Raw genomic sequence first — 13,059 nt, 5'->3', positions numbered from 1 at the left:
GGCTCGGCTGCCTCTGCCCACTGGAGAGCAGGAGCAGAGCAGCAGCAGCAGGAGCAGAGCAGCAGGAGGAGAGCAGCATCCTCTTCCAGTGCACTGTAAGGAGCTGAGGGCACTCTTCACTTACAGCAAGAAGAACTGAAGTTCACAGTGATCCTGCCTATGTTTAGGGACTTATCCAAAGCTCCCAATTCTGGAGAACAGTTGCTTTTGGCCAACTACATGAAGAAACTAGACATGTTGGAAGGACCAGAATCTCTCAAGGTCTTGCCCTCCTCCACTGTGTTAGCTGGAAGAGTGTGAGATGATGGCATGACTTAGGACCATCCATCAGATGCCAGAAGTTAGACAGACCTGTCTCCAAGGGATTTTCAAGGAATGAGAAACCATGAGGATGAGAGCAGAGACTATGGCACTCAATACCCCTTTAGGACCTGCCCACTTAACTGCTCCTGTTGCCACGAGCACCCTGCAGAGTGCCCCCTCAAAGTGGGGATTACACAAGGGTCCCCTCAAAGGTTCCCCTTGAGGGATCAGGATCAGGCCTGGGGCCACAGACATGTTTCTGGGGAGGAAGGGAGGGCTGTGAAGAGCTTCCACTGCTGCAGGGAGCGAAGGTGCTGCCTGTGGGCTCAGCATCAGGTGGCAAAGGTAGGCAATGAATGCTCCAGAACAAAATCTTGAGGGTACAGGTAATCCCTGAATGCAATTTGAAATCTGAACTTTTGCTTTTTTTGTGTCTAGTGCCACAGGCATTTCTTGACTGATTAGAGGTTCCCTAAAACTGATTTCCTTATTCAGACAGCCCCTCTGCTGCCCACCCCGCCCCCAACCAGGTGACTCTGACCCTTCATATTCACTCCTGCATTCAACTGCAAAAATCTGAATTAGCAAAGACAAGTGTCACAGGTGCTCAACATCTCCTGTTGAGCCAAGATCTTTATTTGTTATAGCTGTCAGCCCAGTCAATGCCTGCTCTATCTCACTGTGGGCAGGCATATTCCATCCTGCTGGTGTCACATCTATTTATTCAGCATTGCTCTATGCCGGGCAATTGTCACACTGTGGGGAAAGAAGATTGTGATCAGCACCATTTGTCTACATAATTGTGCTTGTTTCTGGACAATTGTGGGGTCAGAGGCTAATGTTTTTTATTTATAGTCTTTCTACACTCTTCTGAATTTTCCTGTGCCTTTTCTGCAGCAAAGAATTTGGTACCATTTGGCTTCTACTGCAGAAATTCTGCTAGAAATCTGAGAAAAAGTATCTGAAAGTAAATCCATTACAGTCATTTGAACAGAATTTTACATTAGGGAGCTGGAGTAATGCCTAAGACTCAAGGTGCATTTCTAGGAAGAAATCAAAATATCAAATGCACATTTAGCTTCTTTTTTCTTCATATTGTATAACTACCGAACAGAACTCAAATATATTTGCCCGGATGCTATCTTTAAAAGCTGAAACAAAAAAATATATGTTCCCTTTACATCTCAGTGTCCATTTCATCTAGTTCTGAAATTCCCTAAATAAGAAATAATATTGGTTTTCTTTATGGTAATAATTCTGTTTATTTTCACTAAGATAATTCATTTAGTATTTTGCCTTTTTGTTATGCTTATTAAATAAACGAATCAACATCTAAGTTTAACACAGTTGTTGCCTTAGGCAAGCCACTATTTCACTTCTTTAACACCTCCAGGGTTTCCAAATAGCCATACAAAGTAGAGCTGCTTGCTTCATTTTCCATTGTACTGCAGGCAGCCTGCAAAGTAAGTCATGCATAATTTTTTAATACAAGAATGGATTTTGCTGAAACTGCTGTTTGTATTTTTTTAATAGGTGCAATTTTTCAATTTAAATATATATTTTTATTTTAAATTATCCTTTCATTTCAAACAAGATGATTTAAAATTAAAAATGAATTTTTACCAATGTGGTTCCAAACTTGGATTTACATTAAATAACAGGCAATATTTAAGTATTATGTGTCTGTTGGTAAATATTTGCTGACCATCAAACCACTGAGCTGGGAGAGTTTAAGAGACTGGAGAAAACAGCCTCTGACAGAAGTGCTTAGTCCAAGTTTGATATCTGTAGCTTTGTCTGCATGTTCAAAGGAGGCATTTTCTTCACTTTATTCAGGTTAGCTTTATGCAATATCTAGTTCATGCACAGTTATCTCTTGAGAGCTGATAAAGGCAGAAAATCTTACTTTCTCCTGTAGGGAAAAGCTCCATGGCTGAGACTGAAATCTGCTAATTCTAAAATCTTTCAGGGCACAGGAAAAACCACACTGATCTGTTTACTCAGTACAAAGAATGGCTAATTTGACTAATAAATCACCTTAATATATGTAATAAATAAAGAAACATAAAAATGTGAAATGTCATTCATTGGTTTCTAAGAAAACAAAAAGCAAATGTCAAGAATCTGAATAAATATATCAGGAACTTTTATGTAATTCCCTAAATGCGACAATATAGGTTCCACTTTTACTAATATAAGTACCTAATGTAAACAAAGTAGCAGTCAAAAGGATCTGTCCTATGATATTCTCACAGCAGGGGAACAGGACTGATTATAGTGATCAAAGGTTTTTCTCCCATCAGTATTTTGACTACAGGAATTATGCTGCCAGTCAACAATACAGTAACCAGGGAGAAGATGATGTAAAAGGAGGTTACACACTTTTTTTTTTGTGGTAATACTGTTCTTCCCAGTCCAGATTATCAAACTAGTGAGGTCAACCACCATTTTATTTACTGCTACACTTTGGCAGAAAGCCAGAATACTTTAATAATATCAACTGAGGGGAACAAACCCTTTTCCAGAAAACGAATTACAAAGTAAATGCACAGAAGAAAGATGGAGTCATTATTTCTTCTGACCCTCTATGTTTTTTACAGCACTCTTTCTTAAAGCAGAAGCACCAAAACACAGCCTTCTGGTATCAGTCTCACCAAGGTCAGACTTACAACTAAAACAACAACCCCTGCTCTATGTTATCAATTTTTACAGTGAACTTGCTTATCTGCTGTGATTCCTGATATATTTCCCTCAAAGACTAGGACCCCTTAAAACACAATTCCTCTTTCTCTCAATGAAGAGAGAAACTCTTCAGCCCTAAATTCAGTATGTTGCTATAGAAAGATGGGCTGAGGTTACCAAGCAACCCAGGTGCTTGATGGAGCAAGTGGTCCGGACTGTTGGTATCATTTGCAAATTTCATTGACAAGGAATTTCTGTCAGCTTCCAGGTTGTCTGCAAAATACTGAGGACATCTCATTGTGAATCTTGCTGAAATCTTTGGCAAAAACTCTCCCTCAGTTACGACTCCTCTTGCCAAGTATTTTCTATGTTATTGTAATTTAGCAAGTGCTCCATTGATATTGTGTAGGGCTAATGTTTTATGAGAACACTGAATAGTTTGAAGTAAACTCTAATAAATACTTTGTTGGTCATACTGTACAACGGAGGAAGCTGATAGGTACTGTGATCAGAGGTGAGAGATTTGTGTTCCAATATTATTTAGTAGAAGAGGGGATTTACCCTGTGACTATTACAATGTCATATTACAAAATAAAAGGAGATACCACCACCACTGCTTCACCTGTGGGTATATGCCTATCCTTCTCTTTTGCTTTTGTAGCATTTGCCTCAAAACACAAAGTTGTTAATGAAAATAAATTAATTTGTCTAAGCAGAAATTGAGCCTCTTCCTTGGAACTTGCCCCCCCCTGTTTCATCTCAAAATTAAACCCTCCATTTATAATTTTCTCTATTCAGACTAACCGGAGTTTATTATTTATTTCCTGGGTTGATGAACCGATAAATCAGTTTCGTGCACAGTCCTGCCATGCTTAATGCCACAGAGATTCAGTAATTCAATTATTAAGCTTGGATTCATTGTGCCAAACAGCCTCATTTTCCTTACGGTCTGCTTTTCATGGTAAACAGGACAGAGCTTCAAAACTGCATCACACTGACAAATCCAAGAAGAATGGAAGCTGCTGGCTCTAGCCTGTCTGTCCTCTCAGCAAAATACAACTGAGTGGTCACTAAAGTAGATATGGAAGCTTGTATTGTTATCCACATCTCTGACACTTTCTTGCCCAACAGGAAAGTGAATCACACAGAAGTGCAGACAGGTGGATCTCTTAGTAACATGTGAGATATTCAGTACTTCTGCTTCCTGGGAAGAGAGAAATAAAAGCCATGACCCTGGGATCCTTTAAGACCCCAAATAAGACTCAAAAGCTGGGCTGTGTGCTTATAGCTAAAATGCCTGAAAAGCAACCAAACAAGCAATAAGAAAGAAGGAAGCTGTTTTATAAATATAAATCCAAAGATTTTTATTCCCATGGGCAGTTATTAAATTGTGCATATTCTTTGTATCACTTTTTTCTTCATTTATAAGAAGTACTACATCAGAAGACTTTTGTTTTGAGACTGCTGGTAGCTAAACATGCTTAATTATGATATACAAGTTCATGAAATATTTGATGCTGTATGAACTAAATTCAATGTATTCTCTTCTTTATCTTAGAAATTTGCAGTGGCAAAAAAGAAAGAAAGTCCTAAAATTTCAATATCAACCATCCGCAGAATAATAAAACATGATTGTCAAAACTCAACCAACCTGTAACCATGAACTGCATTTCATAAAATCTACTGGATACACTGAAGTAAGTGAAATATATTCCAAGATGTAGCAAATAACATAGTATTTACATAAATTTTATGAAAATGGAAAGAAAGATGAAACTTAGTAGTGCTGTGAGAATCTCCTTTGATATTTTTGGAGCAGCAGTCTCTGGATATATAAGATCTTTCACTTAAGAAGTTAGGATAAATGAACTTCATTGTTTAGAATAACTTTGTGTTTTAAAATTCAGTCTCTTATGAAAGTTAAACTTTATGCACATGAAAGCTAAAATTTTAATAAGTTCTGAAGTTCTCCCTCAACAAGAGCTGAACAGAAAGGAACTTTCTTTTCTATTCCTTTTAGTAAGGACCCTCTTCCTCCTCATTGCATGTAAACCTTTTGCCTCTCCACTTTTCTCAATCCTTTCCAGTTCTTCTAACACTCTTTCTTCTAAATGTAGAGTGTATCTCCTCAGACACTATTATTCCCAGAAGTTTCCAAATTCTTCTAGCTTCCTTTCTCTAAGTCCAGCAAGAACATACAAATATTTAAATGATTTAATTTTTCCATCCTAAAAATATTTTAATGGGAAAAAGGTTTCCCAAAACATCCAGAGATATGACCACAGTTCCATTGGCTTTACAAGTTGGGATAAATAGATGAGTTAGTGCTTTATCTCAGCTCTATCTGTAATATTGAAAGGTTTCATTCTAGCTGGGAAATTTAAGAGCAATTCCATACTATTCAATTTGCACTCATGTTTACTTGGCTCAGAAAATGAATGTGATAGTCCATATAGTAAATACAAGAATAAAATACAGGTCAGGAATATTAGAGAGGAAAAAAAAAAATCTGGAATGGAGAACTTACTTGTCAGAAGAGCAGTGATATTTAAAAACCTGCTGTTGATGGTCAGCTTTTCCAGTCTCAAGATATCTAAAAGTATTGAGTATGCTCTGAAAAGGAAAATAATCAAGGATTTAGTAATTTTGTCACCAATCAAATACTAAACCAAAACTTGTCCAACATATATTGCTTTCCGATTTTAGGAGGTTATTAATTCACAAAATATATTTTTATTTCCCCACTGGATCTGTAGGGATTTTATGGGCTTCCAGAAGTCGAACTGCTCAGATCAAACTTCCTGGAGTGCATAGGGAGTCAGAACAATGAGAAGAGCAATTACATATCTTATTATCTTGCATACCTACATTTCCAAGCTCTTACAGTTGACAGAGAGCAGTGAAAATGAAAGAAGTCTGACTCCTTTCTTGTTTAGAAAAAACAATATGCTGGAGTAAATGACTTTCCAAAACAAGCCCAGAAAATCTTGTCCCTAAATGTCTTTCAAAAAAAATTACTACAAGTTCATTTGCTATCTTTTGGACTAGTTAATGTATTTGGCCTCCTAATTTGTGGTCTGAGACTATCCCTTTGTACTGAAACACTATTCCACATTAAAGTCTAGCTTTGTAATTTCTAGCTTTAACAGACAGGGGAGTTGACTGTACCAAGAAGCCTACTTAGCTCTCCAAATAAAAATGAAACTGAAAGACTGGGATGAGTGCTTCCATCTATGCAGGCTGTGGTGGAAGGAGTTATAGGAGTTGGGAATTAAGGAGTGGAGTTGACCCTATGAAAAAGAATGTTAGAGGGATAGTAGATTTGGTGTTGTCTTTGTTTCTCTCTTTCCAATGCTCTTTTTAATTGGCAAAAAATTAAATTAGTTTTCCCAAAGCCATCTCTGGGGAGTTTTTTACCTGTTATTATTGTATTTGCAGGGAATGCCCCAACGAAGGCAGGAATGATGCATCTGACTCCATGTTCCCAGGAGGCTGATTTATTACTTTATTATACTATATTATATTAAAGAATACTATACTATACTAAAGAATACAGAAAGGATGCTTACTGAATGCTGAAAAGATAATAATGAAAAAACTTGTGACTCTTTCCAGAGTCCTGACAGCTTGGCACTGGCTGGCCAGTGAGTCAAACAACGCACACCAGAATCAAATGAAACAATCACCTGTGGGTAAACAATCTCCAAATACATTCCACATGAGCAAATCACAGGAGAAGTAAATGAGATAAGGATTGTTTTCCTCTTCTCTGAGGCTTCTCAGCTTCCCAGGAGAAAAATCTTGGGCAAAAGAATTTTTTCAGAGAATGTGAATGCCACATTTTATGGCAATCAGGTTTTTTTTTTCCCTATTATGGTAATCAAGCATTATCTTCTTGTCTTTATTCCAGTCTGTAGGATTTTCTATTGTATTTTCTCCCCGTGTTCTGCTGCAAAGAGGAAGTGAGAGACTAGATGGACGGGTGCCTGGCTGCTGGCCAAAGTCAGCCCACCACAGCTATGAAATAATGTTTCCACTGTCAATCTTTCTAAGATACCCAGGATTTAGACTGGAATGGAGATATAAAATCCATACTAATAAAACTCTGCCTATAACGCATAGGAATAAACAGAATTAGTAAGGAGCAGAAATGTTGCTCAGAGAAAATTGCATTAACAGGAAAACTTCAGAGATCTCTACCTTCTGTACTGTAGTACAGCCACAAATTTGAAAATAAAAGCTTATAGTTACAAGGACAAAGTCAAATGACTACCACTCCATGAAAGGAGACAGATGAAAACCTCATTTTAAAAAAATGTCTATTTGTGATATGATACTGAGGTGTCTTTGGCCCATTAAGGAATTTTTGACAGCAATCATTGAAATATAACATAGCAATTTTTTTAAAGTCAGAGATGAGACTGATCACCTTGCTGCAATATATTTATTCTGTCAGCACTCTTTTAGAAACAACTATTTAAAGTTCTTTCACAGTTAGGTTTTTACAGTCCTGAAATGATTTATTTAATTTCAGATTTCATTAGGCTCCAGAACTCCATTTTAGCAATCATTATGATACTGATAGCACATTTCAGCTGTGAAAAAGATTGAAGTGCTATGCATCTATACCTGATATTGAAGGCTATGGGATAAAATCTCCATCAAGTCAGTACTGCAGAGGATTATGCATTTGTTTGGACTCCCTTGCTTTTGGTCAGGATATGCCTTAGAGCGGCAAAATCAGCAAAACCCTCTCTAAAAGCCATGGAATGAACTCTTTCCTGAATGAGTTTTCTGCTAGAATCAATGTTCTGTTAAAATAATCAACAGCCTACTGAAACTGTGAGATCTATGGCAAACACTCTCACTGCTTCACATATGTCAGAGAAACCTCTGGTATAACAAAACCTAGAAGAATAAAAGTTGCCAGCAGAACTGAGCAAGTACAAAATTCTATCAACAATCTCCCATTTACAGCCCAGCCCCTCTTGTAATTTAGTTATGTTTTCAAGGCTAAATGACTAAGCTGTTCTACGTGCACTCTGGGAAATCTATAAACACACAGTGAAATTAACTAGAAGTTGGGAAAGAGAGCTTGGAGACAGCCTTTGAAAATGTCACCTAAATCCTCATCAACTGTCAAAAAAAAATAAAATAAAGCAGTATATTAGGAAATACTAGGAATAGAACAGAAAACAGAAGAAGAAATACAATAATGCTGCCAAAGAAATCCATTGCCCACCTAGCATTTTGAATATTGAATACAGTTCCAGTCATCTCATCTCAAAAATGACAGGATAGCAATAGGAGGATAAAGAAAATGATGACAGGATGATCAAAGGTATTTAATGGCTTCTGTACTAGGAAAGAAAAAAGAAAGGCTTTAGGATTTTCATATGGAAGAGGGACAAATGAGAAAAAGGACTGTGACAGAGCCTCAGGACAATAATGAACAGTACTGAGAAAGTGAATAAAGAATGGTTTTCACTTTATTTCATAGCAAAGGAAGCAGTCACAATAAAATGAGTAGTTAACAAGTTTAAAACATGAAATCCAAAAGAGGATGCTTTCCACAGGGGTCATAATTAAAGGGTGGAACTCATTCACACAGGATGTGGTGGGAAGCTCCAAACATGTGTGGGCTTCAAAAAGCAAGCCACTGTAGTGGTAAAAGAAACATTGACCAGTACTAGCCTGTGTTTTACCCAAAGTTGCACACTATAAACCTTCAGGTTAAGAAACTTTACAGAGAGCTGTAGGGTGATACCAAGGGAGGTTGTCCTTTGGTCTGGTTTAAGTACAGCTATTGCAATTCTTCTCATTAATTTTGCTTTTTTTCTGAATTCTTAGTCATCTCATCCAACATGCATAGGTTAGAGAGCATTAGTGCAAATATGTCATTTCAGATTTCTGTAAACATATCTATACAGGGGCTTATGGACCATTTTAAGTTCAAATAGTGCAGCCTACTCAAGCAGGCAGGCTTTAGGCTAGGATTTTCTGAGGATCCTCAGGTCTGGCATCCAAGCATCCAACTGCTACTGAAGACTAAAGGGACTAGTAAACAAAACTCTCATTTTATGGAAATAAGAGATGATACTGAATTTTCTCCCCTCAAAAAAGAAGAAAATGGCAATTCCATTCCTGTGTAGTTAGTCTTCTTCATCTTAACTGTTTCATGTGTCTCATGATGGGAGGCATAGAGATTTTCCCAGACAAACAGATAGATATAGGATGTATGGAGTTGTCACTTTCTGTTTATTGTGGTGATAAAATACTATTTTAGTGACTTCTGTACTAGGAAAGAAAAAAGAAAGGCTTTAGTGACTAAGCAAGGTTGCTTGAACTCTGTGTCCATCTTCTGTTCATCTGATGCAGATCTATTAAAGACTTCCCTCTGAGACACTTGTGCTACAAGTGAAGGGCTTGTGACTTCCACCATGGGATGGCTGATGCTTCTGATCAGATAAAAGGCCATAGTTATGAAACACTTTTAGAGGACTATGATGGAAATGTTCTGACTGATTTTGGCAGACTAGATCTCTAGTTGTGTAGGTGGCAACTAAGCTGTGGGCTATGTCTGGCCCCACAACTCTTGGTTGCCCAGATCATTAACCTTGGTTGTTATCACTGTTCCCTTCTGCTACAGACCCATGTTATTTCATTGAAAACCAGGAGGAGGGAGGAGGGATGGGGCATAGCCTGGTGTGACCTCAGTCACTGGGAAGCGAACCAGAAACCTGAGGAGCATTTTCTTTCAATACTTTCATAGTGGTTACTCAATGTCTGTTTAGGACAGAAAATGTTTGCATGACTTCTTGGAAAGCTGAATATGTCATGCTAGGCTAAGCTAACTTGGTATTTTGGCTAGTGTTTTAGGTGGGATACTGGCTTAAGTAGACAGACCCATCTGACCTCATGTAGACATTTTTAGTTACTAATTTATGCAAAATTCCAAAACAAAGAAGATTATCAGATCTGTACAGAGGATTATTACAATTATCATTGTATTAATTTTTTATTTCCTAAACTATGGATGGTCTTGTAAAGAATTCTGAAGATAAAACCCTTTGATTATTTTTATTTTTATAAAAATAAAATAATATTTTATTAAAAAAAAATATAATTACCATAATTATCCTAGCATGTGAAGTTATACAAAGGTACCAGTGAAACTCAGAATTTTCTGCCCTCAAAGATTTTCTTGCACACTAGCTGGAACAGTTCCTAAGAGCCTTGCCCAAAAAAGGGAAACCAGACTCAAAAGATATTGCAGAAAAAGCTACTTCTAACTACCTGCATTGGAACAGTGACTGCTCTTAAAATTCATACTCTATACAGAGAAATAGTAGCTGTTCAAAACTGATAGGAAACAAATGAGGTTTACATACAAATCAGTGTGACTGCATAAGTTCCTTCAAAGTTTACCTCAATTAACATGAAATTGTTATTCTGTCCAAGCAAAAAGACTTTTCTATGCAGGCATGTACTTACTCCAACACCTGTCCACTGTAAAAGGTCACAGCTCAGGTGGATTGGTATTTCAGCTGGCAGGGTTGTGTTGGTCTAGTGCAAGGGACTCAAGTCCCCGAGCTGAGTTTGTTTTCTCTGTGACAGTAATTGGTAAATGATCTAATTCATTCTGAGTCATGAGATTTTTGAGTTCCTCTCCTGAGGAGAGGGATTGAGAGAGCAGCCAGATGGGTGCCTAGCCACTGGCCAAGATCAACCCACTGGATCCTTGGAGCAGGCAACATATTTAAGCAACTTTGTTTTCAGTGAAAATGTCCAGACTGGGTTTGTTGCACCTCTGTTATACTCACCAATTCCATACCTTCAGTTAACTTAAACCGAGCTGCTCTGAGCAACCCTTATATAGACAAAGAATGATTCTGTTCTCTGGGAGCACGAGGATGCAACCCTACTGTCCTACTACATCCAGTACAGATAGTCTGGAAATGCATGATCCAGCCCTATTTTCCACTTGGAAATTGTTAATGGGCAGAATTCTGCAAACACATTTTTTAATTATGCATTGAATTGCTTCGGACAAGGCAATTTCAGCATGTGGGTGGTTTGTCAGCTGTTTTCTATTGGCCATGCATTGTTAACAATTGTTTCTACTTCTGCCTTATGTGCCTTATGGTGGAGGAAGAATGATACTGCTCATGAATGGCCACCTCAGAATAAGCAGAATGTTTCTTCCTGTTGAACAGATGAAAATAACTTTCTCCAAGATACAGATGAGTAAAAAATAACTGAATAACAAACAGAAAAAATTTACCATGCCAGTTTGCACCTGGATTTGTTGTTTGTTTGATTTGTTGTGAGTACAAAACAATCAGCATGGCAAAGTACTTCCTCACACAGCTGAGTATTTCTCTCTTGGATCTAACAAATGTTTTTGTTTGGATCTAACAAACATTTTTGTCAAATGTTAAACCAGAAACGAATCAGAATTCAAGAAAACAAGTTTATTGGGATCATCATGCAATCTGTAATGCAAAGGTTGCCATATTCCTCAAGGAGTTTTGCTTAAAAGCTATGGAGCTATGCAATCAATTAAAATAATTGTATTTGCTCTAAGTTTGGACAATCATCGGGAATAATTTCATTTTCTTTAAGCTTGGTCAACCAAAGTACATACATACCACCTGAAAAGATCACAGCTGGTAGGGTCAATGCTTTTTCTTTGCCCTTCCAATACCACACACACAACATTTTTTAGGTCCCAAAGGCCTTTGACATTGCATTACAATGGATCTGCCACCTCTAATATGCTGAGCAAAATAAGGCATACTCCCCAAGAGAGGGGAAGCAGACAATCTGCCCTGAGGCTTCCCTATTGTTATTTCATTTAGAGAGACAGGCAATATCACAGTATCTATGACAAGAGTGCAAAAGATTTCAAGTCCTCCCAGCTGTCCCCTCCCTAATTCGATACTGATTGTTCAGTTGGTCCCCACTGTCCATAATGCTCTGAGATTTCTTGGGGCTGCTGTGCTAGAGAAATCTCCCAACTGCTTGTGATGTGCTCTTCTTCTAGAGGCAGCAGTCACTGTGCTGCCTTATCCAGCAGCAAGCTGTTTTTTTATTGAAGATTTCCATGGTGTGTCAAGAAGCAGTACTTAAATGGTTAAACTTTTCTAATTGCCTCAGCTTAGTTTCATAAGGACACATGCAACACAAAGATGTGTGTGAGGAGCATTCCCCACCTGAATAAGCATTGTCTTGGGAGGGATGGACAAAAAAGAGTGTGGTGGTCAGTATGGCATCCTTGTTTTACAAGCTTAGACTGACACTTAGGGAAAACTGTGCAGATAGCAAAGAACAAGGGCTGTTTCCCTGACACACTCTCTAGGAGATAGTCTCTTCTCTATGCTGTAGACACGGATCAGAAATGGTTAAGAACAGGGAATCTCTGAGACACTGTCTAGTTCATGCACCATCTCAATTTGGCATGCTTATTGTGCCTTGCTGCTCAGCAGGAATATTAAAGACTTCCAGAGTTATCATTCTTCTCCACAGTAGGTATCAAAATCCTTTACTATTTGAGATGCAGTATTGTGCAAGTACAAAGAGGCTGTGCCACTGCCTCAGGTCTTGCAATGAAAGGGGTAGAACTAGAAGTAAAATTTATGTTGGCTGTCCTAGGTGCTGTGCAAGCACCACCACTGCAGACTGATGGCACATCTAACAGGTGAGGGCAGAGAAATGACAGAACTTGCCACATGTCACATAAGTGAGGCTTACTCAACCTTCATTATCTGATAAATTGCTCTGCCTCTGGAATAAGCTAAGGCTAATGAAATGGTGACGCTATCAGAAGGCAACTGAAAATAAAAGTCCCTCTGTGAATTGCTGAAAGATACTGGTAGAATCACAAAAGTGACACTCATTAAAGTACCACCCTCCAGCAAAGCAAAACAGGACAATCGTAACAACTTGCAATTTGTGCAGAGAACACACTATGCAGGAGATATAGGTATACTAGGAAGAAAAAACTGTTAACATAGTATCAATTTAATCAGCTATTTTTATTGCAGGACTAGAATAAATGAATACCTTGTTAAA

At 38.0% G+C, this 13,059-nt stretch overlaps 1 protein-coding gene across 13 annotated transcripts in view; it reads right to left on the bottom strand.

Moving 5' to 3' along the window:
• The window catches only part of LOC139604172 (poly(rC)-binding protein 3-like), a 500,787-nt gene that overhangs the window by 165,773 nt on the left and 321,955 nt on the right, over positions 1 to 13,059 (bottom strand). For 12 of the 13 annotated variants that reach the window (XM_071455227.1, XM_071455235.1, XM_071455217.1 and 9 more), the window contains one exon: positions 5,513 to 5,598. The exons of the other annotated variant lie outside the window; for it this stretch is intronic. The gene's annotated coding sequence lies outside the window, so the exon portion shown is untranslated. The remainder of the gene's footprint in view (positions 1 to 5,512; positions 5,599 to 13,059) is intronic. 13 annotated transcript variants of the gene reach the window in all.

The sequence above is a fragment of the Agelaius tricolor genome, unplaced genomic scaffold (assembly GCF_023055355.1).
Source record: "Agelaius tricolor isolate 1412-34295 unplaced genomic scaffold, bAgeTri1.0.p SCAF_2, whole genome shotgun sequence".
Classification (NCBI taxonomy): Eukaryota; Metazoa; Chordata; class Aves; order Passeriformes; family Icteridae; genus Agelaius; species Agelaius tricolor.
This window is presented reverse-complemented; position numbering and strand designations above follow the sequence as displayed.